Source organism: Crocodylus siamensis, chromosome 6 (assembly GCF_052110815.1).
Source record: "Crocodylus siamensis isolate JL-2025a chromosome 6, ASM5211081v1, whole genome shotgun sequence".
NCBI lineage: Eukaryota > Metazoa > Chordata > Crocodylia > Crocodylidae > Crocodylus > Crocodylus siamensis.
Window position 1 is genome coordinate 13,396,449 of NC_143400.1, and position 27,375 is coordinate 13,423,823.

Genomic DNA, 27,375 nt, shown 5'->3' on the forward strand with positions numbered 1-27,375 from the left:
ACATGTGTGCGCACACATACCCCATTATGCTCGGCAAAGAAAAGTCTATATAAATCCAAACACATACTTGCTTAATGCACCTTACACTGTTTTACAACCAAAATGAAGTCATTAAGAGCACAGACAGATGTCACAGATGTAGTGATATGAAATGCTACTGGTAACAGCTGTTCCTATTGCAACCAGTACCCCTGTGTGATTCTGTAGTAATACAGAGAGAGCAAAACCAGTGCAACCTTAGCTCTGTTTCACACTGGGTCAGAAACAGCAATCATTAAATCATCACTGCGGATGTCCAATCCCCTTCCAAGGCAGGTGAAAGATTCATTCGGCCACGTGTCAGGGGCGGGTGATTTTTAAATCAACACAGTGATGTGGACTCCTACTTAATCTCCTGCTGAATGAGAAAGCAGCACAGATTTAACTTCAGGTGTGATTTTAGACTGTTGTAGTTAGTTAAACTGATGCAAATCCCTCCAGGGACGTTTCTATTTTGGTGAAAAGAGTGGCTTATTTTGGGTTCGCTTATGCTGAATCGACTTAAGCTGAACTTAAATGAACCTGATTTAAATATGAAGAGCATCTGGTTAGCACTGATTAAATGCATCAGATTAAAAAGAATCACACCTTGTGAGCTGGGTTTTCACCAGGATAGGGATACCTGTACATTATACAGGTAGTGAGGAGGTATATAGGCAAAGCTGCCTCTTTACAGCATACAGGGGAACGGCTCTCATGGCTGAGGCAGATGCTTGTAGAAGCACTGTCTTACTGTGGGCTTCTACTTAGAGGGGGGGCAGTTAGAAATCACACTTCTACCAGGTGCGTCGAAGCCTTTGCAGTAATAAGCATCAGGCCATAAGCTTCACTGATCCCTGCAGATCGGACCTTACCCATGTCAGCCCCTGGATTCCAGTCATGACCTGATTCTGGCTTTGGGTGAAGTCCTACACAACGTTAGGAGCTGAACAGGCATAAAATTGCAGTGACACCTGCTCTGTATCACATGACTCTGCTTCATATCTGGCATTTGTCACTGTGAATCTCCAAGAGCCTTACTAGGTCGTCATACCCATTTTACAGGTGGGGAAACTGAGACCCACAAAGAGGAAGTGGGTTGCAGGGGGTCAGGGTGGGAACTACGATCACCATCTGCCAGGGTCTAGTCCAGTGTTCTAGCCACTAGGACACACTGCTGGAGTGGTGCAAAGAGTAATCTAGCACAACAGTAGCCGTGTGGGCCACCCACTGGACTTGATGGCCCTTGTCTCTGCCATCACAAAGCAGGCATAAAAAGCTTCTAAATCCCCTCCACCATGCACAGATGCCTCAGTGCCAATAAGAATCAACCCTGTGCTGATGATGCCAGTTTCCACTCCCCCAAAATCAGAGGCCAGAAACAAAATAAACCCAGTGCAGCCAACAATTCACGCTAGGGTGCGAGAGCTACGCAGACGGAGCCACTCCCTCCTCCGGCATTCAGGGCCAGCTGAAAGCGGGTGGGGATTTCAGCCTCTCTGACAGACCAAACCAGATTGCAGCCTTTTTTTTCATTGGCTCCTTCCAGAAACATTGGGGGCAACTTCTCCAGGCAGGGTCCCCTCCGTTCCTACTGGACGCAGTCTGCATCCACCCGCTTCTCTCCTCGAACACGCCACTGGCTTTCCCAGGAAAGCTCCGTTCCCAGGAATTTCAGAAGGAGCCATGACCTCTTTCCAGGATTGTACAGTATATGGTGGCAGAGAGCCAGGGTTAATTATGGAAGAGGAAAAGAGACAAGATGCAGTCGAAAAGGACTGCCTTCACGTGCACACGAAGCAGAGGCACAGCCCTCGGTTCTCCCAGCCTGGAGGCACAAAAAGCATTGCAGAGGAGAGGGATGACAGGAGATGCCCAAGCCCAGAATAAGGGGCTGCTTCTCCTGCCTCTGGGCCCTGATTCTCAGATCTGCAAAGGTGGCTTTGATACCCAACAAGAACTGGGATTGCTCCCCAGCACCTTGGTACCATCAGAGCTGCGTAAAGCCATTGTGGAAGAAAAGAACAGCCAGGCTGTCATTTTGTACCCATCAGGCTAGGAACAAGTATTGCATTTAATCCCTGGACTTATTGTACCAGGGTTTACCCCAGAGCAGAAATATCCCAGGATTGTCAGGCACACACATCACCCTTCTCATCAGGGTTTAGTAAATGGCTGAATACACAGCCGCTTTTCTGCTCTTGATTCACTGACACAATCCCAGGATAACTGGACAGATGCACTTTGCCATATCCCAAGATAACCTGTTGGCACTTCTTATCCCGTGAATTTTTTCAGGGTTTGTCCCAGGAGAAGGGCCATGGATGTCGGAATGATCACGATGAAATGGTTTCTCCCAGAACAAATGACACTCCAGCTGCAAAGAGACAGGTGAGCCCAAGTGGCCAATTCCTGTGCTTTGAACAGGAGTCTCACAGCGGTGAGTGCTTTATGGGCAGCCCCATCTCCTGAAGTTGCATGACAATGCAAAAAGCCAGGTTATTCTTTAGAAGAAAATAAGTTTATAGCTTTTGTAACTACAAAGAAAGGCTTGGAAGAAGCAGCCATGAAAGGCAAGCAGAAAGAATTCCGTTTGGGGCAAGGGCCTCTATCAGCCTCACAAATGTGTCTTTTTTCAGATGATCCCACAAGTTTCCAGGGCCCAACTAGTGATCTGTCACCAGCCAGGGGGTGACAAGATTGAGACTAGAGCCCTGGGGCTCTGTTCTGCCATGCAACCTCACACTTAGCCTCCATGCCTCAGTTTCCCCAAGCTGCAACATGAGGATTGAGATGCTGATCCCCTCTCAGGCCAGGCTTCCAAAATCCTCCGATGAAGAGGGCTTTATGGCTGCTATTCAAAGCAGGAAGGGCATTCATTTAGCCCTAGAGAAGACATCCCACAGCCAGCCAGGGTCTGACGACCCCAGACATGAAGGTCCCTTTATTTGCTGGCATGGCATAAAAGAGCCTTTTACTCTACAAGTGCTGTCAGCCCATGTGATGGTGTTTGCGAGCTCTCCACCCCAGCTCTGCATGTCAGATCCAATGCCCCTTGAGAGCCTGAATTCATCATCCAGACTAGGTCCCCTCTCCAGCAGCATCTAAGATGGCCTGATCCAGCCTCAAGTTGGCAACCAGCAGCTAGCCAGCCCTTTCGCCCATCGGCAAACTTCATCTCAGTGGAAAAACATCCGAGAGGCAAGTGATTCTCACTCAGGGAGGAGGGAAGGGCCTTCAAGGAGGGGACTGGTCTGTAGATCCTTCTTGTAGTGCACAAGGGCTTTAAGGCTTGTCTCCAGCTAATCGGGGTTAATACACCCAGGCTAAAACCTTAGTCTGAGCAAAAAGGCAGCTGTCACTATCACACAGACTAGGCCAGCAAGACAGCTTCTCAGTTCTCCCCCCAACTAGTTAAGCACATAAAGTCTCAGCTGCCTTTTACCTCGGGTTAGCTTAACACGGGTCAGACCCCCACATTCTCCAAGCTTTAGAGACAGCACGAATGACAGCGCTGGTCCCCCCAGAGTCTGTCCCCTCGGTGGGCCAGACAAAGGAAGCCAAAGGAGACAGAAGTGACTTGCAGAGACAGAGTTGCAAATAGAACCCAGGTGTCCCGACTCCTACTCCAGCGCTCTCGCCACCGAGACACCCCGTCTCTCACCTTATAAATATTCTTCCCAACTTGAAGGAAAGTGCAAATCCACAGGAGGCTTTCAACACCCCTGCGAACATTGGGCTGAAGAGGTCTGGTCGCTCAGAGTCAGAGCGGGGAGGGACACTTCCGTTCCATTTCTGGTCCCTTGGGGCACACAGGAGCCATCTCAGACACCCACTACCACAAAGGATGGGGAGAGCATCCAAATCACCTAAGTGAACGCAACCCCCCCCCAACGCAAATGAATATGCCCGATACCTTCATTCTGCAGGTGTTAACGGCAGGCGTCATCTCCCCCCTAACTGGATAACAAGCTCCCAACCAGATCCTAACAAAGGATTAGTCAAAGGCAGTTTAGAAAGATTAAGGCTAGGTTTAGTTGTCAAACATTTTCCATAGGGGTTGACTGGCAGGGGAGAAGCCCCAGTTGCCAGCCCCCCAGCCCAACAGTTGCACCCCTGCACTCACTTGTGATTATCTCAGCTGTGATTTAACGTAACTCCCTTGTCAGAGGCTGTTTCCAAGGGCTGAGCTGCAAAGTATCCTCCCATCCAGCACCTCCAAAAGGGGCTTCAAATCAGGCACCTTTCATGCACTGAGACAATTTATTTGCATTGCTGTCATGTCTAGCATGTCTGAATCACAGGCCCTGACCTTTGGCCCCAGGGTGCTGGAAGCTGTACAAATAAAACAAACAAAAAAAAAAGCCACAGTGCCAGCCTCAAAGAGTTCACAAGCATGTCCCCCACCCCAAACATCCAAAACTGATGAGCCAGGTCCCCCATCTGCAAAAAGAAATCATGAGATCTCTAATGGGGCCATATGATCCAGCTATTGTTTGCAACCATAAAGGCAAGAAACTGGCTCTTTGAAAAGGAAAGCTGAGCTTCTCACGTCATCGTATGAATCTGGACACTGGCAGTTTACAAGGGGGAAATAAAATCCTGCTAGATACTAGGGACATTCACTATCCGAATTTGATAATATGAAGCTCGGGCGTGTGATTAGCTTAGAAGGAGGAGCTTTTTAGAGGAACCTAATTTCGACAAAATCAGAAATAACAGAGGCCTGGAAAGGAAGGTGGGGCAGTTCGGAGAGACGGGAGGGAATACAAAAACATCCATGCCAGAGCCTAGAAAACAAATCCAATGAAGATGTTTGGAGTGGATCCAGCTGTTTACTGGTGACGCACAAAAAGGTATAAATAAGGAGCTGGTTGGAATTGGGTTCGCAGGCCGCTCGCCCTTATCTCATGACATCTCTGAATGGAGCGTCCCCGAAGCAAATCTTGAGAAAACCAGATGCAGAAGAGAAAAAAACAAAAACACGAGGAACTTCAACTGCATCCTGTCAAACACCAGGCAGTCAGACCAGCACTGCCAGGGTGAAGAGTGGGCACAGCTCATGGAGGGAGAGGGAAGAGCTCCCCAGAGCAAACCCCAGCCCACATTTTAAAAATATTCAGCACCCCCAGCAACAAGGATGCAAGTCTCTTCCTACCCGCTGCTGGCTTGCTGCTCCCCATTTGCCAGTAAAGCGTAGTAATGCCATCACTGCTCCCCATGGCCCCTCCAGATAATGACCTCAATGATGGTGTCTTTTACACAGCCTCTACTACAACCTCTGAACTCAAAACATGAGGCAAAAAAAAAAAAAAAAAAAATCAAGCCTATAGCAGTAACAACCAATTCACCCCAAACTCCTCCATGGGATTCAGGGTCATGTCCTGAAATCACTTTAATGCTGCAATTAATTTTCTGGGTCCTTCACACTTGAGTCTCAAGCCTCCTTGCACACCCACAGCCCTGTTACTGCACCTCCCCGGCTCCTGGCACTTGCTTCCTCTTTGTCTGTGATCTTATGGGCAGGGACAGCCTCTCATTGGCACCCAGGCAGCTCCAAGCACGGCTGCATCCTGCTGCTGCAGTCACGCTGATGCCTCTCACCGAACAGCAGAGAAGATGATAAAAAAAAGATATATATACAGGCTGCCTCTGCACCCCATCCAACAAGGAGAGCTCCCCTAGTACCCCTGCTCCTCCTCCATCTCCTGCCCAGCACTTCCCAGGCATTACTGCAAGCACTGGCCAGGACCTGGGACTGGTCTGCTTCCCTCTAACAAGCTTCCCAAACACAGAGCCTTTCAATGCATGGCCCCCCCAGCCCCTGCCGCTGGAATCCACTCTCCAGGGATTGCTGCCTGGCAGACGTGGTTGCTATTTTTAAATCCAAAAGGAAAAATAAAAAAAAAAGGCAGACTCTACCTCTCCTCCTAGTGCTGGGAATATGGGGCCGCCCTGCTCCAGGGTGTGTGGCTATCCCTTCACAGAGGGGTAGCGTTTGTGCTGGAGATGGGGGTTTGACTCTCTGGAGCCCCGGGGTCGATGACCGGGTTTTTAAAGGTCTCCAGAACCCATCCTTGCTGGTTGGGGATACTGCTCTTGGGGGAAGGTGACATCACCTGCAGGCTCCGATCATCAAAAAATCCAGGCCGCCATGAAAATAGGAGGCATCTCTTGCTTCTGGATGCCTCACTCCTCTAGCCATCAAGGCGAACAGGTAGCACCCCACCCATCCTCTCTACTCTGACATATACCAAGCCTTTCCATGCTACTAGAAGCCTTGATGGGGAAGTGAGTTTGGGACACCCTGTGTCAAGCCTCAGCCAGGGCGGCTTGGAGGAGAACATGACCTCTCACCTGCCTCATCCATTTAGGGCAGCGACTCCACCGCCGATGGACACTCCACGGGTTTCCCCAAGCAAGCTGAGTTTATGAGCAGATACAGACAACCTCACCCCCATCTGAAAGCCAGAATGAGCTAGAATCGCCCCATGCCTTAAATCCCCCCCGCCTGCAATAGCTGAGAAAAGAGCAGTGCAGCAAATTTGGAGAATTCAGAGCTCAACGCCAAAGAAACTCAGGGTCATGCAGAGAAACACACAGCAAAGGCAGCCCTGAGAGCAGTGGCCACAAGGCCTGATGAGCCATATCGCTGTACTCCAGGGCCATGGCCCTAATCACAGCCCCCATTTACAATCAGGAGCAATTTTTACTGACTACCAAGGGAAATGGCAGATCTGTCATACCTTGATGAGAAAAGCCAAGCGGCTTTCTGGAACAGCAGCCTCTGTCCAGCGCAAGTTGTTGAAGGCAAGTAGGGGGAACTTGATGGCCTCCGGTATTTTGGAGGTCACACAAGGAAATCTGGAGTTCCCACTAGGAGAAATCTGGAGTTCCCACTAGGAGATCTAAGAGATTTGAAGGCCAGGTGGATCTGTGACTCGTATAGATAGGGAGCTCAAGGCCCAGAAATCCCATGTGGGTTATGTTAGAGTAGCAAAGACAGCACAGACATAGCTATATCATCAGGACCCCATAACCCCCTCTTACTCTCCCCCAAAGCTGACCACCAAGGTGATGTGCCCAGCCCAGGTCGTTCAAGACATCCATGTGGAAGATTCTCATCTTGTCATGCCTGCCAATACCTGGGGGGACACGGTTTTCCCATCTTGTATCTTGTTTCACAATAGAAGTCTATGGACAGAAGCAGCCGAAGGTTTAAAATAAAAGAAGCAAAAGAGCAATGAAAAAAAAAATCAGTATTGGAAACTTACTGAGGAAGTGGGCTGCCTGGTCCGGCAATCTGCTGGTCCCTGCTGGTGGGAAAGTCTATAAATCTCTACAAAAAATATAATGCCCCTCCCTTTCTATCCCCCAAGGACTGAAAACCCAGGCTGGATGCTGCCACGTTCTTACTGAGTCTGGGCTTCCTGCCACAATCGGCAGCGGCTCTGGGGGTGTGGAAAAAAAAAATGTTTATTTTGGGGGACAAGGGGGAAAAAAAAAAAAAAAAAAAAAAAAACTTGCCATGCACAAACTGCGAAGGCCAAGACAAAAAAGCGCTCTGTGACTGGCCAAGCCCACCGGCACGGGAGGAGTTTTGTGTAAAGATCCAAGGTTTCTGGTGGGAATATGGAGCTTACTCAGTATGTTTTTTCCCGGGGTTTATGCCTAGAGAGTGGAACAAGCTCTCATTCATGCACCTCATTCACGCACCCCAGGGAGGGTGTTTCCATGTTTGTCAAAATAGCCTAAAACATAGGGCGGTGGCTCAGGAGAATGGATGCAACGGCTGCAGAGCTGGGCTAGGAGGCAGCAGGCCAGGGCACTGGTTCGGAGCTGCCCCCTGACCCTACAGGTCCCCTTCAGCAGCTGAGCTCTTCAGCAGCTGACCTCTTCGTGCCAGAAGAGCTCAGCTCCCTGTTTCCCAAGTGGAAGAAAACCCCCTGGTTGCACAGGGTCCATGACACACAGCTGAAAAGCTCTGCCTCCATGGCCACTCACATGTACACACACACACACGCATGTGCATGTGTATGAATGCATGGATGAACATGTGCAAATTCATCCTCCCACCCCTGCCAATCCCAGCCTCACCGCATGGTGGGAAAGGTGAATGAGCTCAGCTTTGAAAGCACAATCTATGGGCTGAATATCCCTGCCCCTGTCCCTTGACAAGAGCCTCCCGTGCTGCCAAGATGGCATTAGGAATTACGGAAGATACAGGGGAGGAAAAGCATCCTCCCACCGTGACCCAGATTCAGCTCCAACTTGATCCCTCCGTGAAGTCATAATCCTACAGGCTCTTTTTTTTTTTTTGGTTCATTTTTTTAAATCCATCCCTGTGCGTTGCCATGGAGATGCCTGGGATGCTATAATTTCAGCAGTAGAGACTCCAGAGCAGGGGGTGGGAAAAAGAAGACCTGCATCAGCTTTTGGTTTAAGCCACATAAGACAGGTGGTGGCTTTGGTGTGAAGGCATCGGTCAGGCCCGCAGGCTCCTTGGACGTTAGCATGTCAGCCTGTAATACTTCTTTTCCTGCTCCACTTGATCAGGTACCTCTTTGGGGCAGGGACCAGGCCCTGGGCTGTGAGGCTGCACCTAATAAAGGATCTTTGCTTTAGCAAGAGGTGGAAAGAAACATGCGCAGAATCCCTGAACCAGTCCCTCCAGGGGGGGAACAGCCCGGGATCCACCCACCTCTTACTGCTGCAAGGAGGGTCACAGACTAGACTAGCCCCCAGGCAAGACAGGAAGACCCCAAGGCATAAACAGATATCAGGGCAGCAGAAGCCTTGCTGTAGACAAGACACCCGCAGCCACTGGAATGCACTGGAGGATTGAGCCTGCACTGTAATTAAGGGAAGCTGAATATCAAAATCCTTTAAAAGTTGGGGGGAAACAGTGGATACACCAGGGGGCAGCTGGTTTCACATGCAAAGCTGCACCAGACAATAGCCTCCGTGGACACTACCAGTTCAAACCGATGCCCCTTGTCACCCCACAGCTTAGGACCCCACAGCCTATCTGCCAGACAATGCTGCAGCCTTCTCTTTATCCACGTAGGAGACAGGCCAGTGTAATTCAGGCCCACGTGCCCCAGCCATTGAAGCACAGAGTTCGGGCAATGATGCACCCTGGGCACCAACGCACCCTGCACAGGTCATGTGAGCTCGAGCTAAGGCAGTTCCCACCACCGTGACTGGGTGGAGGCGCACGGGTGTCAGGCAGAACAGCAGTTTGGTATCCACGTAAAAAATGAGACCCATCGTAAACACAGCCTAACGGCCCGTGACCTTGCTTCAAAAGTCACACGTGTCCTTTGCCCTGTTCACTGGCTGCCCCCACGCCTTCACTGAGCCCTGGAGGAAGCCAGAAAGCCCCTGGGATGCTGCAAACTCCCCCAACCCAAGCCACCCCGCCCACGTGCCCTTGCAACAGGCACGAGGGGAGAAAAGAGGCCTCTGGTCTGACATGCGGCACCTGGGAACGGATGGTTGAGCACAGGACCCCAGGGGCAGCAAACGAGAGACACCTATTTACAAGAGTGGCAAGGGCCTAGGACTTCGATCAGTGCGGGGGAAGGCAGCACCTGGCGCCAGCCTGGGAGCTGATGGCCACTGAGGCACCAGCATCACTTTTAGGAGTGTCCTGAGCTGCTGCCTCTGCTCAGAAACATCTGTAAGCAGCATTTGCATAACAAAAAGCCACTGCAAATCAGTACACATATAGCGTCACATTAAGAACACATGCAAAGCACCCTCCTCACCTCGCCAGGGACCTGCTACACATCAAAAGCAGAGGAACTGATGTTCCATTGCCTTTTTCACAGAGCGCAGGGAGAGGAAAAACCTTCCCCGCCCCAAAGGGAAGTTCCTTCCTGACCCCCAGCTGTTTGAAGCTGGGGCATGCCCAGAAGCACGAGGGTGCCAAGCCCTTGGACAACTCTTGCGGAACTCTTGCTTGGCTCCTTATGCAGATGCCTCTCCCATTCTTTGCAACTCTGCTAAGCTCCTGAACTCTACAACGCTTACACTGCTGCCTTCTATCCTTGGTTTTAAATGTAACCCCCTCTGGCATCTTCAAATGCCTCGGGGTCCTTCTCTCATTTCCCCACCCCCACAAAAAAATATCCCCCCCTGAAACTGAGATAGCTTTTAATATCTCAGCCATTAATACCAGACAGTCCCCTGGGGCTTTCTGAAGGAATGCGAGGTCCAGGTCTTTCAATTCAGCTGCAAGGCCAGGAGAATGGCCGTTTCTCCTCAATCCCCATTTCCCAGAGTCCCGTGAGCACAAGAAAATTGCTGCTTGTGTTTTGGGGAAAAAGGAAAAGGAAACTTAAGGCCCAGAGGGTTACAAGCCTGGGATCCAGGGCCCCCTCTGGTCTTGCAAAGCTACAAATCCCCAAGGTTTCAAAGCTAGAAGGGACATGTCTTTGGGACGCATTGTAAATCTCACGATGTTTGAGCCAAGCTCAAGACTGCGGGGCACCGGGCAGTGGCCACAGGATTCCCACGTCAGCCCTACCCCCTCTCTGCTGGGACACTGTCTGTGCTGGGGGCAGGCAGGGAAGTGAAAGGTCAGATATGAGTAGCTCATAGGGGAGTAGATGTGGCTCTAGATGGCAAAGAGAGGTGCTTCCAGTCCCTCATGCCACCACAAAATGCATTATGCCCTTAGGGTCCAGCTTGAGTCAGTGGGGCACACACACACACATCCCCCTCTTCCCTCTTAGCAGGCAGCATGGAGGGGTCATCCCAAGGGGCTATTCCATCCCCCAGGCCCAGAGATCCCCACCTGGCCACTGCCATCTCACACCTCCCCCTCAAACCCACCTGCACCCAGTGACTCACATCCCACTCCCGGGAGTCAGATACGGGGGGCGGGAGGGGGGGAACATGAGGAAGGATGGAGAAGAGGGAGCAATCAGCTTGCGCGCTCCATTCTCCCACCCGCTGGCCGTGCCAGCTTGGAGCTGCTGTACCGTAACATGTAGGAGGCTCGGCTTATGTTTTAGCAAGGATAATGTTCCTTTTAAGTCTGAGCCACCCAAAATAATGACGGCTTGGAGAAGACAGCCCCCCCATCCCCAACTCCAATGGGATCAGCAGCCACGGTGCACGCACCCAGAGCAGAGGGGCTTGGCATAGGTGCCTGGCTTCCCTCCCTCCCCCCACCCAGCACCACTCTGTGCTCAGGGCCCGATTCCCTGCTGCCCAATGCCTCCCACAGGTTTGTGCACTTCTTCTGAGAGATCCTCTTCCTTGTGCACCTCTTCCTGCACCCATGCACGGCTGGGACTGCAACAGAGGGGGTGTCAGGAAGGAACAATCAACCCCTGCCTCTCTGAGAAGCATGCCCCAGGGGTAGCCTGCAGCATGGACCCTTCTCTGTCCCTCCACCAGCCCAGGGAAAAAGGACTAGGAACCACATTTAGGTGGCAAACTTACCCTGCCAGGTTTCAGGAATCAGAGGCCATGTAGCTGAGTCCATGCAGTGCCAGCAAGCCCGGATCCAGCGACACAGTGGCTACCCCAGGTGCCGGCCAGTGAAGCTCCCAGCATAGACACTCCCAGCTAAATTTCATCCAGAGCCCCACCCTGAGAGTCACGCCAGCCGGTTAGCAAAGGGCACAAGAAGAGATACGCCAGCTCCCAGTGACGGGGGCCAAGAGGCAAGCCCATTTGTTCCTATTCTATTTTAAAAAGCAAGGGGCTCCAAGAAACACCCCCCCCACACACACACACTTTCCCTGCTGGAGACGAAGGCGACAGATTTCTGCAAAGCAGCGCGGGAGCGACACTCCGCTAGGAGTCTTGGCAGCGGCTCCTGGATGGGGCTCTGGATATTTTTGAACCAGCGGGTAGAGAAAAGACAGCTTTCCATGTAGATGGCTGCGAGGGTGGAGGCAAGGTGGCTGGGTGAGGGTTGGGGAAGGCCAAGCTCATGTTTTGAGGTAGTGGACTTGACTCCTAGAAAGGAAAGTAGGCCTAAATCTCACCCATACCCTGGGAACCAGACTCCGTGCAAGCATGGCCTGATATCTCCTAACAAGACATGCCAAGGGGCTTTTATACACCCTTATTTAGCTGCTGAAAGAGCAGCAGAGCTGCCAGGCAGATCCAGGTCTGCTTTGGAGCATCAAAAATCCAGTGCAGGGAGATGGCATGATTCAGACACCAATTCAACATGGGTTCCCCAGGTTTTAGGCCACCCGCTTTCCCCGTCTACATCCAAGAATAAAACAGCATCTGACCAGATCTGCCTAACACATTCAACACAGGGTGGAAGCGGTGGCATCCACTAGTCCGCAGCAGAAAAGTGGGATTTGCTAAAGTGGGATTTGCTCACACAAAGGGGTGTTACAGGGTGGCATCAGGAGCCCAGAATCGGGCTCCTCAGTCACATGAGGACCCATCAAGCCTGACGGACATCGTCCTTGATTTTGAGGGACCGCCGACAATACAGAATGCCCATCGATTGCTCTCACACAGGACAGGACAAAGAGGAAACTGCCATCCAGGAGAGGGAGGTGAGAGGTCTGGGAGATCTTGCTAGCTGGGATGAGATTCAGGCTGGACCAGGAGATCTCCAAACACCTTCAATGCCATGCACCAGAGCTTGGGAACATGCTGACCTTATCCAATTTCCTGTGATCAAAATGACTGTATTCTCCAGCATACAACATGCCCTGCCTCCTCCCCCCATAAAATAGCAGCCAGGAATTGCCATGCACATTATATGCAAGAAATACAGCAAGAGCAGGGTCTGCCATTTAGAGGCAAAAGAGACCCACCGGGAGCAGAAGAGAGTGACGGCTGGGCTCCCTGCTGCTGCTACTCAGTTACTTCTTACAAGGAAAGGTCTTTTTTTTCTTCCTCTCAAAAAAATTAGAAAAGCATATTATATTCTGGGGCACGTTTTATATGAGAAAATGCTCGTGGAACAGATCTGGAGCAAAAAGGCAGCGGTCAAGCTTGGAGTGCCCTGCAAGACTGTTGCCCCTGGCAGGGCAATGAGCTGGCTGCCACCTTCTCCTTTTGCCAGGACTACGAGCAGAGCAAGGATCTTGAGAAAGCCTTATTCTCCTACAAGGAACTTACTGTCTCATTTCTCTAGCGAGTGATTCACCAAGGTCAGCGTACAACAATATAGGCCTGGATCTACACGTACGGCTGGGAACATCATCACCACCTCCTCCTCTTGAAACCTATCGTCTCTCAAGCATCTGCCTCCCAGTGTGCAGGCCAGTCTCTAACCCCAGCATGCCTTTTATCAGAGGGCCTGTGCTCCTGAAATGTGGCAAGCCCTTCTTCCAATGCTGGTGTCCCTTTCCAATACTAGCATTGCTCTCCTGATGACTGCCTCACATCAGTTTCCAGATTGAGGAGCCTGGATCTATTCCCAGCCTCACTTGTTTTATTAACAGAGAGGCAGCCAGTCTTAGGGCAGAGGTGGTCACAAACGTCATACGGACAATTTCCTCTCCCAGACATCTCTCCCCAATGCCAGACCTCCAGAAAGCATCTCTGTGACAGCAGTATGTAATACATCTTTTAGAGACTTACATTGCCTTGCCCTACACAGAATCCTTCAACCAAGCCACCACTGTGCATATTTCTGCCAAAACTAAACACTTGCTCACAAGCAGAGAGTTTGGAAGGCCTCAGTGTATGGCATAAATGCAGCTCATGTCATAATTGCAGCTCAACAGCAGGTTGACCTTGTAGTGAAAACTAGCACACCAAAACCTAGGTTTAATAGCTCGCTGGCTCTGCCACCAACTCTCTGGTCAACCTTGGTCACATCTCTGAACAAGACTAATCATCCTTGTTGGCTTGGCCTAGTTACACCGCAAGTGTTTCAAGGTGAGAACTCTCCAGTATAATGACCGTAGCTCCCTTGGAAAACCTAAAACAAGGACCCAATTGTGGAATCGAAAGCACCAAAGAGATTGTGACCATCAGAAGGCAGGGACAAGTCCCAAGGAAGGGAGTCTTAACACTCACTGCATGCAAGCCCCACATAAGGGCCCCGACACTAGGGTGAGAACTGGAGTAACCTCCTCCTGCAGCATCAGCCAGGGGCAGAACAAGCCCGTGAGGCTTTCCTGAAGAGCCAGAGCCAGTTTCCTTGCTAACCCCAGGGCTGCGACTCAGACAAGAAGCCGGTTTCTGCGTTCAGGGGCGTTGTCGCGGATCTGCATGTAATAAGCGGCTTGGAGACAAGTTAAATTACAGCCCTGTCACGTTGACCGGTAGGTGTGTTGAGGCAGCTTTCACGACCATCGCATGCCGGGAGCCACACCAGCCTCCTTTCCAGTGGGAACGCCTGCCTAATTACCCAGCTCTGGAAAGGGGGCCAGGTCCAGGGGTTAAGAGTGCACATCCAGGAACCCAGGAGTCCTGGACTCTGCACCCAGAGGCTCTTGGCTAAGATCAAGGCCTCACCTGCGAAGCGTCAGCACTATAAAAAGTTCCATCCTGTGCTATTTTCTACACTGGCCCCGACACCTTCAGCTGATGCGTTAAAGCCATCGTAGCCGCCCACGACTTATCCCAGGAGGGCAGGGAGCCCTCTGGGTTTGTACAGTCCCTAACACAAGGAGGGCCTAGGGCCACGGCTCAGTTTCCTCCATGCCACGACAACACAATCAGCAATCGCAATATCTCCTGTGAGCTACTAAGATTGTGGATTAATCCTCCCTAGACCACAAAGCAAGATGCAGCTTGTCTCACACCCTTTCCAGGGAACAAGCAGGATTTGTGGCCCACAGCCCTGAGAAAGCCCCGAGAACTGCAGGCTTTGACAGTGGATTGTCTCCTCGTACTTCACCTGGTCCTGGAGCAGACAGCTCTCCTGAGGGTGTAAATCAGCAGTGACGACGACACAGGTCAATGGGCTTTTACCAGCTTCCACCAACTAGGGAACAAAGCTAAGCCCAGCAGCCTGTGTTAACTCCAGCTCCCAGGTTTCCCAGACCTGGAGCAGCGACATGGTGCAAGATCACCCCAATGATTGTCATGGGGATGCGGATGACCTGCTCTTCCCAAGCCAGAGGCACAGGTTGTTCTGCCGTTCATCCCACCGCCGCCTTTGGTTTCCCCACCCGTTCATGGACAGAATATGTCTCCCCACTGCTTTGTACAGCACTTGCCTTGCAAACCAGGCTGCTACTGCATTGTGCACAGAGCCTGATGCCCATCGGCATGCTCTGAGAATGCATACCACATCATCCCTCCAGAGGACAGCAGTCAGAGAACACCCAATTTCTGGATCCTGACCAGGACCCTGCCCTCTCCTGAGCACACAGCACAGGAAACCTTCACACCACAAACTGCAGCACCTCTGGGATTCAGGTTCCTGCAAAGTTCAGGCCAGGATGCTTTGGCTAGGATGCCGAAACCCACTACTGCCAGCCCCCAAGTCCTTCCTAGACCTGACCCATTTCCCCAACGCAAGCTGGAGCTGTGGGGAATGTCCCTAGCATTAGATGCTTCCCCACAGCAAACGCCTGCTAGCACAGCACCCCCAACACGCCTCCGTCAGCACCATACCTTCACACCTCGGTTGCCTGCGTGGGCGGGTGGCACTCTCCCCCCGCCACCGGCTGTACCAGCTACAGGAGCAGCGCGGGGTGGGGGGAAGGAGGGAGGCGGGGAGGTAAGCCTCCCACCGCCCTCCAGATGCACAGCCCTGTGGGAAATCACTGCAAAGGATTATGGACCGATTGCTATTTGCGGTGCAGTTCAGCTAGACGCCACGGTGCCCGGCGCCATGTAAAAGCCAAACCGCCATGTTGCGCCTCTTCCAATGAGCATTATGGGATACCTGGCAGGGAATGGTGGGAATCTGGGCAAATCTGGCCAGTAATTAAAACTTCCCAGTTCAAACCAGATGGGAGACAGATCATCCCCTTGCATCCTACATGCCCCTCTCTACAACGTTTAGCCCTGGCCCAACCCCCAGAATCAAGAGACTGGAACATATTTCTCAGGACTCTTTGCAGAAACTTTTTCCACTGTGCAAAGGGGAGGGAAGAAACCCAAAGAACAAAAGCTGCAAACCTAGAGAAATGCAAAGGGAAGATGGAGCCTTTGAGGCTGGAGCAGAGGATTGGCATCAACAGCACTGGGAGGGCTGGTCCGCTGAAAGATGACAGACAGCAACTGGCAGATCCATCTTACCAGGAACACAGCAAACCACAGCTCAAACGTGCTTAAGAAGGGGGCTGAGGGGTCTCCCAATCATGAACAAATGTGGAGAAGATTAGCCTGTTTAAAAACCCTTTTGTAATTGCTTGAAAAAAACAAAACAAAACAATCCAAAGCAAGTACCAGAGCCAGCATCAAATCCATATCCATGCCTTCAGCCCTGCCTAGCTTAGGAGGATTGGAGTAGCCACAGTGCCCAAAGGCTCCAGCCAAGGCAAGGGCTGGGCAATGCCCGAAGCCTCTGAAATCGCTCTGATGTCACCTGGCTGGTCTCTGAACTGACAGAGCTGGAATTTGGGGTAGGTCTGCGAGACCCAATCTCACTAAGAAGCTCCCATGACAGACATGGGAGGCGAAATCCGAAGGATGAGGCAGCATGTCGTCCCCTTGACCTACTTACTCCTGCGAAAACCCCTTGGCTCTACTGTAGTCTCTACCTCAACCTGGTAGCGCCTGAGGAAGCCACAAAAGGCCTCATCTTTGCTCAGACTTCACCTCCTTCCTCCCTAGCAGAGATGCAGCCCCGGCCAGAAACCAGGGATTCACATGCCCGGAGAGTAACGCACTCCGCTGACAGCGCCAGGACCTGAGCCTACACCCAAAGCACCTGCCCAGAGACAACCCTTGGCTGTGATTAGCTGTGGCCAACTGTCCAGATGCTTTCCATCCTCCTGGTATAAACTGACATGGCCAAGGATCACGTGCCAGGTCTACCGCAGAGCCACGACGAGAAGAACCCAGGTGTCCTGGGGCCCAGTCCAAGCCAACAGAAGCTGACCCAGGAGTATACTGATTTTCACTTTAAAGATTCTTCCCTTAATTTAAGAGAGGGGCACACCTAGGAAAAGAAACTAGAACTTTTTCCAATGACCTCTTGTTAAAAGCAAGATGGGATTCATTCAGATCTTTTTACATGTGCCCAGTTCCTCCCTCCTCCCCCACAATGAGTGATGTTAGGACTAACACAAAGGACTATTCAGTGTGGATGTGGCTGGGATGGTCTAAAAGGGTTTATCTCAATGGAGCTTAGCCCATGCTGGGAAGCAAACCCCAGGTCCACCTTAGGTGCATGTTACCAGTAGAATACCCATGTATTAAACCAACTCAGGACTCCTATCATGCATACAAAGCCATGAGATGTACCACTTCAGCGAACCCCATGAGACATGGATTTGGTGGTAGCACCGTTTATACGTTGAGTGACCCAGCTAGCACCTCTTGTGATAGTCAGACTGCTATCCCACCATCCCCACTGAAGCTTCTACTGCTAGCAAAAACCACCCCCTACTCCTAACCACAAGTTATACTGGTAGTCCTCTGCAGTTCAGAGCAAACCTAAGTGAGGCAACCAAGGCCATTCGGGGAGTCTGTGGCAGAGGCAGGTATCGCTCCAAATCTCCCAAATGCCCATGGAGGGCCTTAATCTTGCACCTCTATGGATTGTGTCCAGACAGCAGGTGACCTGTGCAGATGACTCAAGCTGCCGCAGCACAAGAAAAGAACCGATATGTAAGTTGTCATATTACAGAGAGGATCACCTGAGACTCCAGGCCTCACCCTCATCCCATTAAGGGGTCTTCCCCTTGCTCCAGCAGCAACAGACCTTACACATCAAGACTCCTTTATGCTACTAGAGTTGCAAAAAAGGACCCCATGGGTACCCCCCCTGCCCCGCCCAATTCACTGGGACACTGAATAGCATCCATTTATGGCACTTCTGAGACCGTCTCCTACCTTGGCTTCACTCACTTAATAAAGGGCAATAAAGTCCCTGGCTCTCATACGGCTCCTTTGCTTGCCAGCCCTTGAGCAGGTCAGTGCCCATTACCCCACTGTATTGCTTTGAGTGGGAAATGGAGGCAGGAAGCAGCAAAGTGACTTGCCTGAGCTCATTCTGCAGGGCAGTGGCAGGGGCAGCATGAGCGCTCTCCCTGGGGGCTCACACTGCTAGGTCCTCACAAAGCAACTGTGGGAACTCAAGCAAAGAGGAGCAGAAAGCTTGTGCTGGAGTGATGGCTGATCCCTGAAGACAACCCTGCGAGTCCTTGGCCCGGCTCTGAACCCTACCCTGGGGCAGCTTTCACTTGTTCACCAAGGGTATCAACCCCTCCTGCCTTCCTGCGGCCATGCCCACCAGCCCAAATGTACCAGACAACCACAGCAAAGGAGTATCTCCTCTACCCCCTCTTCTACTGTGCTCAGAGCAAAGCGCTGTGCAGAACAGAGGCCCCAAGCCCTGCGCCAAGCACAGGCCAAAGAGAGAACCGCCAGCTCCAGTGCCTGGAGAGAGAAGAAACAGGTTACGGACTGGTCTACACCTTACCAAGCAGCAGCTCATTAGCTATCCCAGTATGGCAAAAGGGGTACGACTCCACCTCGTGTGGACCCAGTGCCGCAGAAACGTGCTGGCCACTGTCCCCAGGCAGACAGGGGAATAAATTGATTTTCAACATTAGTGCAAAAAATCATCTGAACGAGACTCATACCCCTGGATGACGGCTTTATGCCAGGACAAGGTCTGGGTGGGCAGACCAGGCCTCGCCATGCTGGAGCAGGAGGTGCTCAGAAATTAGGAACTATCTAATGAAAAACTGGCGGCTTTTAAAGGGCTTTTCCTCTGCTGGCTGCCAGCAACCCGTGCCCCTCACCCTGCACAACTGACCCAACAGGCAGAGGGGAGAACAGACTACCACAGCCCCTCATGACAGCTGTGTGACAGCTGGACAGAGGGCAGAAAGTAAACAGCATCTTGCAGTCGACCACAGGCTTTTCTCAGCGCCATGTGGGACACAGAAAGGACAAGTGTGTGTGTGCACACAGGTGTGCAAGAAGAAAGACCTGCAAGCTAGGGGCAAGCTATTGGAGTTCTCCTGCATTGTGGATAAAGAGCCAAGCACTGATTCCCTTCCAGATCCCCCTTTCCTACCACCTGTGATGGGGCTGCACCCTCCCAGATGCACAAAAACACCTTCTGTCTCCTCGCCAGGCAGATGCCATAACCCCATGCTCGCCTGCACCCCGACACGGACCCACGGACAGTGGCTGCAGCCCCCACACCCTTGGGGGTCCATGCCCTTCAGTCGGGCACCATCGTCACCCAGCTGCTGTCAAGCAGAAGTGTCTCCTTCCCCCCCCACCAACCACCAGCCTTCAGCGACATTTCCACCAGAGAGGAACAAACAATCGCAGCTGTCAGTTCCCCGCGCAGGCAGGCGGCCAAGGCATTGAAGTGCCTGGACCCTATTTACCACCGGCCCTCCGAAAAGCTGCTGTTGCCAATCAAACGCTGGCCCCCTCGGCCCCCGCCCCGTGCCCCACATACCGGGCATGGCTCTTCCCAACACATGGGGGGACCCTGCCGGCCCAGCCCAGACCCTCGTGCCCGGGGCTGCTCCACCGCACCCCCACGAAGCCACCCCCCCATGCCTTTCCCCGGAGCCGCCCCTAGAAACAGCTGCAGCAAGCCGGGCCCAGCTCCAGGGTACCCAGCACCCCTTTTCCTCTCCCGCCAACCGTCGGAGGCCACTCTCCCCCCCAGGACGGATCCTCCTTCACCTCTGCACCATTTTGGAGCCTGCAGTTAAATGTCAGCCTCCAAAGTGCCTCCTGTCACCCTCAGCAACAACCTCAGCTGTCAACCAACCCCCCCACGACAACAACCGCCCTCCACCAAACAACAGGCGAACAACACGGGTGAGCACCCTGGAGCGCCTCCGGCGGCTCCCCCCCGGACCCCCGCTCCCCCAAACACCCTCCCCACCTTGCCTTCCACCATAGTTTTGCCCCTACCGGCAGCTTGTGGCTGGGGGTGGCAGGACCCTGTGCCTCCCCCCCCCACTATTTGTCTTGCCCCCACCCCATGGCCCCAGGCCTGCCCCCCCCCCCCAGCTGCCTTCACCTCTGCACCATCTTGGCTTGTTTTGGAGAGGGAGCAACCCCCACCATGCCCCCCTACACCCCCATCCCCCCGCCCCGCGCAGCCCCTCACCTCCGCCCGGCCTTGGGGTCCCGGCCCCGCTTCCTCCCGCCGCTCCACTGTAACTCCGCCGGGCACAGACACAACGTAGCGCCGGGCGCAGCCTCCGCGCTGACGGGCGGCGCCGCCGACCAATGGCGGGGCGGGGCGCGGGGGCGGGACCGCGGGCCACCCCACCCCCGCCCCCAGCTCGGTGCGGCGAGGCCCAGATCCTTCCGCCGCCGGGCGGGGGGGCTCGGGGGGGCTGGGTGCCCTCTAGGGGGTGGGAGGGGCTAGTGGTTAGAGCTGGGGGAGGACACCTGAGCTCTCTCCCGGGCTGGGAGAGGGACTAATGGTTAGAGCTGAGGGGGCAGGGACCCCCCCCCCACCCTGGGGTGACGAGGGCAGGACGCCTGGGTTCCCCTCCTGCGGGGGGGCTAGTGGTTAGAGCAGAGGACGGGAAGGGCAGGACTCCTGGGTGCTCCCCTGGCACCGGGAGGGCCTCTTGGGGCTAGTGGTTAGAGCTCAGGAGTGGGAGGTCCGGACCCCTGGGCTTGCTCCCAGGCTGGGGGAGGGCTGTCTCGTCTAGTGGTTAGAGGCCGCCCACACCAGGACGCCTGGGTTCCTGCTGGTGGGAGGGGTGGTTTTCTTTCCTCTAGTGCTTCAAGTTGGCCTGTGGCAGGAGGCCTGGTTCTCTCTCCCCGGGCGGGGGAGTGTTTGAGCTGGTGTTTACAGCCGGGCCAGGAGGGCCTGGGTTCCCTTCCTGGTGCTGGGAAGGGCACCCGGTCCAGTGGTTCAGGCCAGGACACCTGGGTTCCCTTCAAGGCCCTTGCCGGAGCTGGGTGCCAGGGAAAGCCGGTGTCGTTTGTCTGGCAGCGCCCCAGGACGCACGTGGGGCGGGACTCGCTAAGCCCGGGAGACAAGAGGGCAGGTGCAATCAGATCCCGTGTCACAGTGGCAGCACGGAGCAGCGCAAAGGGACTGGACCAAGGTCCTGCGGAGAGTCAGTGGCAGCTGAGTCCACAGCTGCTCCAGCCCTGCAGCCTTCCATTTCACCACGCTGTGCCTCAGTTTCCCCCCACCCCATCTGTGCCTCACAGGGTGCGGAGACTTTGAAGGAGTGTATCCCACACTCAGGGATTCAGTATTGCTGTTTGGGGAGTAGCTTTGGCTACCAAGGTCAGACACCACTCTAACCACTAAGTCAGACCCCCCTCCCACAACCAAGCAGAGGCCCAGGACTCCTGACTTCCCTGCCCCCAGCCATAACCACGTGCAGTCAGCAAGTAGGGCCGCAGACTGGCACCAGATACAGCCAAGTCATGCCAAAGTCAAGTGGCAAAGGGAGCCATCGGGGACCAGCCAGGGCAGCCTGAGACCCCCAAAGACCTCCTTGCTGTTCCCTACCACCAGTCCTTCCACGCCCACAGGCCCCACTGTGAAGCCTCAAGATCCTGACAGAGACCAGGGTGACCCATAAACACATGGGCGCCAGTCCAGGATCAGAAGTGGGATCGCAGGACCCTGGAGCCCTGGACCCCTGAGCAAAGTCTTTAGGCAGCTTTCCCAACTCTCAAGCCAGAGCACTATCCGTGGCCTGGCTACTGTGGGTGCGGACACTCTGCTAACCCAGTCTGACCCTAGTAAGACTGGAACAAAGGTTACGCCATGACACCCACGCAATCTCAGGGCACAGTCAATCCTGCATGCCCAATCCCTGTCCTAGTTGTTTTCCTACCTACCCTGATGTCTGAGCCTCTCTCCATCAGCCTCACACCCTCCTGGAGCTTCATACCAGATAAATGATGCTGTGGCTTGCCCTCAAAAGCAAAACCTGTCGTGTCATGGTCCTGGCTGCAGCATCCCACCCCCTACATAGACCTGGGACAGATGCTCCCAGCTACCGCAGCTGGGATGAGCAGCTCAGGGTTGCAACCAGAGCAGACAAAGTGCGGCCTGCCAAAGTTTGCAGAAAGCCTGAGACAGTAGCTCTGAGAGAGGAGAACAGTGCCACAGATGCAAGTGGCAGTTCACACTTGTTTGCCACTGTGAGTGCACCGCATGTGCTCAAGGACCTCAAAGGCTAAATTCTCACCCTCTAGGCCATTTTGGCACCACAAAGGGACCTTAATAAGAAGCCTCCCTCGCTAGCAGGGGTCTGGCAAAGGGGAGGGGGAGGTTACCTACCCAGCTCCCCCATGCCACATAGGGGACAGGGTCCTGTATTCTGGCTGTTTCCCATGCCCCTCTGGGAAACAGCAGAAATTTTACATCAAGGGCAGAGTCAGTTTTTGAGATTCAAAACAAGGGCTTCAAAGCTCTCAAACACCTGTCCCAGGACAGCAACTAAGAATCAGACCCTAACTAGATATATTGGACAAAATGGGTGCAGGAACCACCAGTCAAATACTGAATTATTATTATTTTTCAAGCTTATGACCTGTCCTCCCAAGCACAGAGCAAGACCCTGCAGTGCAAGGCGCTGCACAAAAATAGAAGCCAAAGAGATGGCCCTACATCCCCCAAGGACTGTGAAGGCACTAGAGCCTCAGCATTAGCGAGAGCAGGCCTGTTCATCACAGCCAGCAGCTTCCCCAAGTACCTCAGTGCTAGCGCCAGTGGGGCGGGAAGTGGATCCACAAAGCTAGTGACTCAGAATGAGGAGGAAGAGTGTGAGCGAGTGTGTGTGCGAGGAGGCTTTACAAATGCAGGGCATGTGGGAAGAGGCTCCCGGCAGGCGCGGGGAAGGTAGGCGACAAATGACACAGCGCGTGTGTGGTTCAGGAGATGGGGGTCTTGCTGCCCTTCCGATATGTCACTTCGCTGGAGGCTCCCCGAGAACAGAAGAGAGCCTGAGACCCGCAGCCTGAACCCCTCCGTACCCACCTGAAATTGGGGGGCAGTGGTTCTCCCTGTGTCCGTCCACTCTCCAACTTCGCAAGCCCCTCGGGAACCATCTCTCACCACATGCTGGGTGCTATCGGTGCATGATGGTGCACGCAAGCACCACTGCAGAACAGCAATGACAACACGTGTTCCTGGAGCAGCAAGATAACAACCTACTCCTGCAGACAGGCAGCTAGCTAGCAGTTGCTTCTTCAGGTCTGTGCTGGGTTCAAGCCTTGTTAATGCCCCACAAACAGGGATGTCCCATGACTTCAATTGTCATGTCACAGCAGTCACTTAAATTGTACAGCCCCTAGCACCTCCGTGCCCCATTGCATGACAGCAATGAATACTCTGCCCACCTGCCAGCCCCCAAAAGCACATCTCAGCCTGGTCATTATAGGATCCCATTGCAGAAGCAAGTTCTGCACCCTCTGACTGGCCCTAAAGTTGCACATCACCATCTCTACTCACGTTAAATCTTTTGCAACTCAACCAAAAAAATCCCTATTTCATATTATTTTAGGATGCTGACCCATACGGCCTGCGTGAAGCCAGGCAACCCAATGCCGCACCCTCATTGGGATCAGAGTCATGTCACCCCCATCCCGCATGATGTCACCACACCACTTCCTGGCAGACTTCTGTTTGTTTGGCTTCAGGGCTCTTTGTTGCGGGTTATTTATTCCATTATTATTATTACTGTTGTAATAACGGGGGCTATTTTTAGCACCCACTTCGTTTATAGGGAGCTAGAATTAGTCATTGCACTAAGCTGTTTGCCATCTATCCGGGAGGGTGGATTTTCCGGGGTCTGGTTTCCAATCAGCTGCAATTGTGCAACAACAATAAAATAAAAAATAACCCCCCTGTTCCAGCAGACCCCGGTGCATCGCTTGTGTAAGAGGAGTTTTGTTTCCTTTCATCAGGGTTTCCCCCCCTCCCCCTGTGACCGCCCTGAATGAAGGATCAAACCTGGGTATCAGCCCCTGGAATGTGGTTGTGAAGCCTGGAGTATTTTGGAAAAAGAGTGCAAGCTGCAATTTTTCCCTTGGGAACCAAGTGCTGAGTAACTCTCTTCCCACACCCCAATGCAGAGCAGAGCTCTGTATACAGGCAAATGACCCTGGAAATGGCCTTCCACTGTCCTAGGCCAGTGGGGAAGAGGCAGGACTCCTGGGTCCTCAAGTATGCACGCAGCCCCTGTGCATGCAACTCAGGCTAGAAACAAAAATGAGGGAGAAAAATACATACACATACAATGTATGTGTACATAATTATATACATATATATACACACACATACAATGTACACATACATACATTATGTGTGTATATGTGTGTGCATGCGTATATCTATATCTATATATATACACACACACACACACACACACACACACACACAGTATATATATAATACTATACTAGATATATAATATATATACACATATTAGGTCTTCAGCTGGCGTAAATCCATGGAGCTCCACTGAAGCCAAGGTTAAGCGACATGATTTGGGGACCTCACCCTAAAGGTAATTAAATATATATGTGTGTGTGTGGGTGGCCATGTGGGGGTATATATATACACACATTATACATATATATATAATTTCACTACCATTAGGGTGAGGTCCCCAAATCATGTCACTTAACCTTCAGTGCCACTCCTTCAGTAGTGCTCTGAAGACCTGTACCCAGCTGGGAAGAGCCTGCTGGCATCGACCGCTTCCCCCATCCCCTTGTAATAGAAGTTGGAGCAGCTTCGTGGCTGCTCCGATTGACACTGTCTCTCTATTACACCAGGGCTGGCGCTGGGATGGAGGGAGACACTGGGGCCGCTTGGCCAGCCCCAAGCACCAGAGGGGTTGTGGAGACGGCTGCGTCCACCCCTTTTAGACTGGTCTGTGCTGTGGGAGCGGCTCAGAGGGGCCTCATTGTCCCTGGGAACCAGGTCTCAGTGTGGAAAATAGCAACCTACTTCTGTTACCAGAGCAACCGGTGCCCATCGGAGCCAGCCAGAGGGTGTAAACCCAGGATGATGCCGCAGTGAATGTGCCCGCTTGCATCCCTGCCGCTGGTTGGCTTTCCTTGCAGTAGGCTTTAATCCCCTGGTGCCAGGCCCTGCTGTAGCAGGGTGGGTGCCAGCAGCTGGTGGCAGGGGGCCCCAAGGAGAGTGCTTCGTTCAGCCCCTGCTGATGATGCAGGGCCAGGTTAGGACAAGGGCATTTCCTTGTGCTTCTTGCCTCTGGCTTACCAGTCACTTCTGCTTATTTCCGCTGGGGTTGTTCCACCAGCCACTTGCCAAGCCCCTCATCCCATCTCCGGGGGGGGCAGAGACCGGCTGGGGTTGGTTTCAAGGGGCTCTATTAAAAAGAGGGGGCTGGGAGTATAACAGAGCTTTTCATCATAAGGTTGGCAGCCCAATCCAGGGGTCAGCAAATGGGGCCGGGAGACAGGACACCCGGCTTAGAGCGCCGGCAGTCAGCAGTCAGGCCCTGAAGGGGATCCTGCCATGAGCTGCGCATGCAGCGTCAGCAGACGACAGATGTTTGCAAGTGCATGGCCCCGATTCACTCCCCGCACCCTCGTCTCAGAGGGATGTCCCAAGCTGGGTCATCACAGAGCAAAGGAAGACATTCACGAGAGCAGTGCAAAATGTTCACAAGAGCAGTCTTGTCCCACTGCTCTCTGGCACAAAGGCCAGCAGCCCCTGTGCAAAGGAAGCGTGAAACACAACGGGATCATGAGAGCTCACCAAGCTCCTTTGTTGCAAAACTGTTATTCGAGGGTCAGAAGAGGGGGAAAAACTGTGCTGAAAATTCCCCCTCCCCAAAAAGTTCTCTCCCCTCATAGAGGCGCGCGATGCCCATCTCTTTCCCTCCTGCAGGGGCAGGTAGCCAGGCCGTCACGATGCCCACCTGACAGCTCTGCACCTGCGCTCAAGGACCACCTCCCAGCAGCTAACAGGTGCCTAAAGCACCTGGCCTCATATTCCAGGCCCAGAGCAGAAGGGATCAGTGCACACAAGACTGAAGACTGGGTGGGTGTGCAGCATCCGGGAGGCGCTGGTGCCTGAGCATCAGCCCACGCACCAGACTTGTACTACCGCAGCCGGAGTCTCCAGGTTGTGCCCCAGTGGTGCCCGCAGAGGGCTCTGCTTGCCCTGGGCTGGGAGCGGGGCTGTCTCCTGGCTTCCCCAGGATGCCGGGGGCAGCTGCACCTCCAGCCTGGGTGGGTGGCAGGAGGATGCAGCCGGGACCCACGTGCCCTGCTGTGGGTAGGGCATTTGCATGCCTGTTCCCAGCCCCCAGCTGCTAGCACTGCCACAGGCTGGTGAGGGATTACTTGCCCTCCCAGCTGGCGGCGGAGGGACACAGTGTTTACTGCCGGGCCTGGGAGGTAAGGCAGCTGCAGAGGGAGAAAATGGAGAGTGAGCAGAGGCGGGCAGCGAGGCTTGCACCTGGGGGGAGCAGATAGGGGCCAATGCCAGGCTCCCCCCAGGCCAGACTATGCCCCAGGCTCTGCCGTGGGCTGCCCTGGCCCTCCAGCCCCAGCTGGCCCATGCACAGGAGCTCCCTGCCCCCACTCCCCCCCAGTGCAAATTCTCCCACAGCCACCATTGACGTGTGGCGTGCGTCACCATCTCCAGCACAACCAGACAGCACGTGGGAGAGGGAGATTTAAAGAGACACACCATTCTTCCCCCATCCCTCCCCCCCCCCGCCCCACTCCCCATTGCAGCAGCAGGGGCTGCTGTGCAGAGGGGATCTTTCTCCAGGGCTGGCATCACAGCAGGGGTTAAGGCCACTGTGGTGCTGCAGGGCCTGGAGTCCTCTGCCCTAATGCAAAGCATCACACCTGGGGGTGCTGGGACCCAGCCAGGGGCATCTTCAGGCACTGCAGGCGCTGGGTGGAGCTGGGGTCCACGGTGCCCATGGAAGCAGGTGCTTTTCAGCCCCAGGTCCAAAGCTGCACATGCAACCAGGGACCCATGGAGGCAAGTGCCTTTTACCCCAGGTCCAAAGCTGCCAGTACAACCAGGTGCCTTTTTAGCCCCAGGACCAAAGCTGCCCATGCAGCCAGATCCCCGAGTGATACCCACTGCTGGCCCCATCCAAAAGGGGTTGCATTAGAAATGTACATGATGACTCCCCCCACTACATCACTTCTCCAGTCCCCCAGATCTGCAAGCCGTCTGCTTTGGGCTGACAGAGCTCACTAGTTTCAGCTAAGCCTTGCTCCGGGAAAGGAAAACATGGGCAGGGGGCGGGGGGGGTGTCTCTGCCATGGGCTGGAGGG

General features: G+C 53.6%; 1 protein-coding gene across 8 annotated transcripts in view; it reads right to left on the reverse strand.

The window, feature by feature from the left end:
• The window catches only part of MEF2D (myocyte enhancer factor 2D), a 115,572-nt gene extending 95,237 nt beyond the window's left edge, over positions 1-20,335 (reverse strand). For 2 of the 8 annotated variants that reach the window (XM_090052872.1, XM_090052875.1), the window contains exon 1: positions 20,225-20,330. The gene's annotated coding sequence lies outside the window, so the exon portion shown is untranslated. Of the gene's footprint in view, positions 1-20,224 lie in introns of all 8 variants that reach the window. The other 6 variants (XM_090052874.1, XM_090052870.1, XM_090052873.1 and 3 more) reach the window with 4 other exon arrangements.
• Between the last annotated feature and the right edge of the window lie 7,040 nt (positions 20,336-27,375).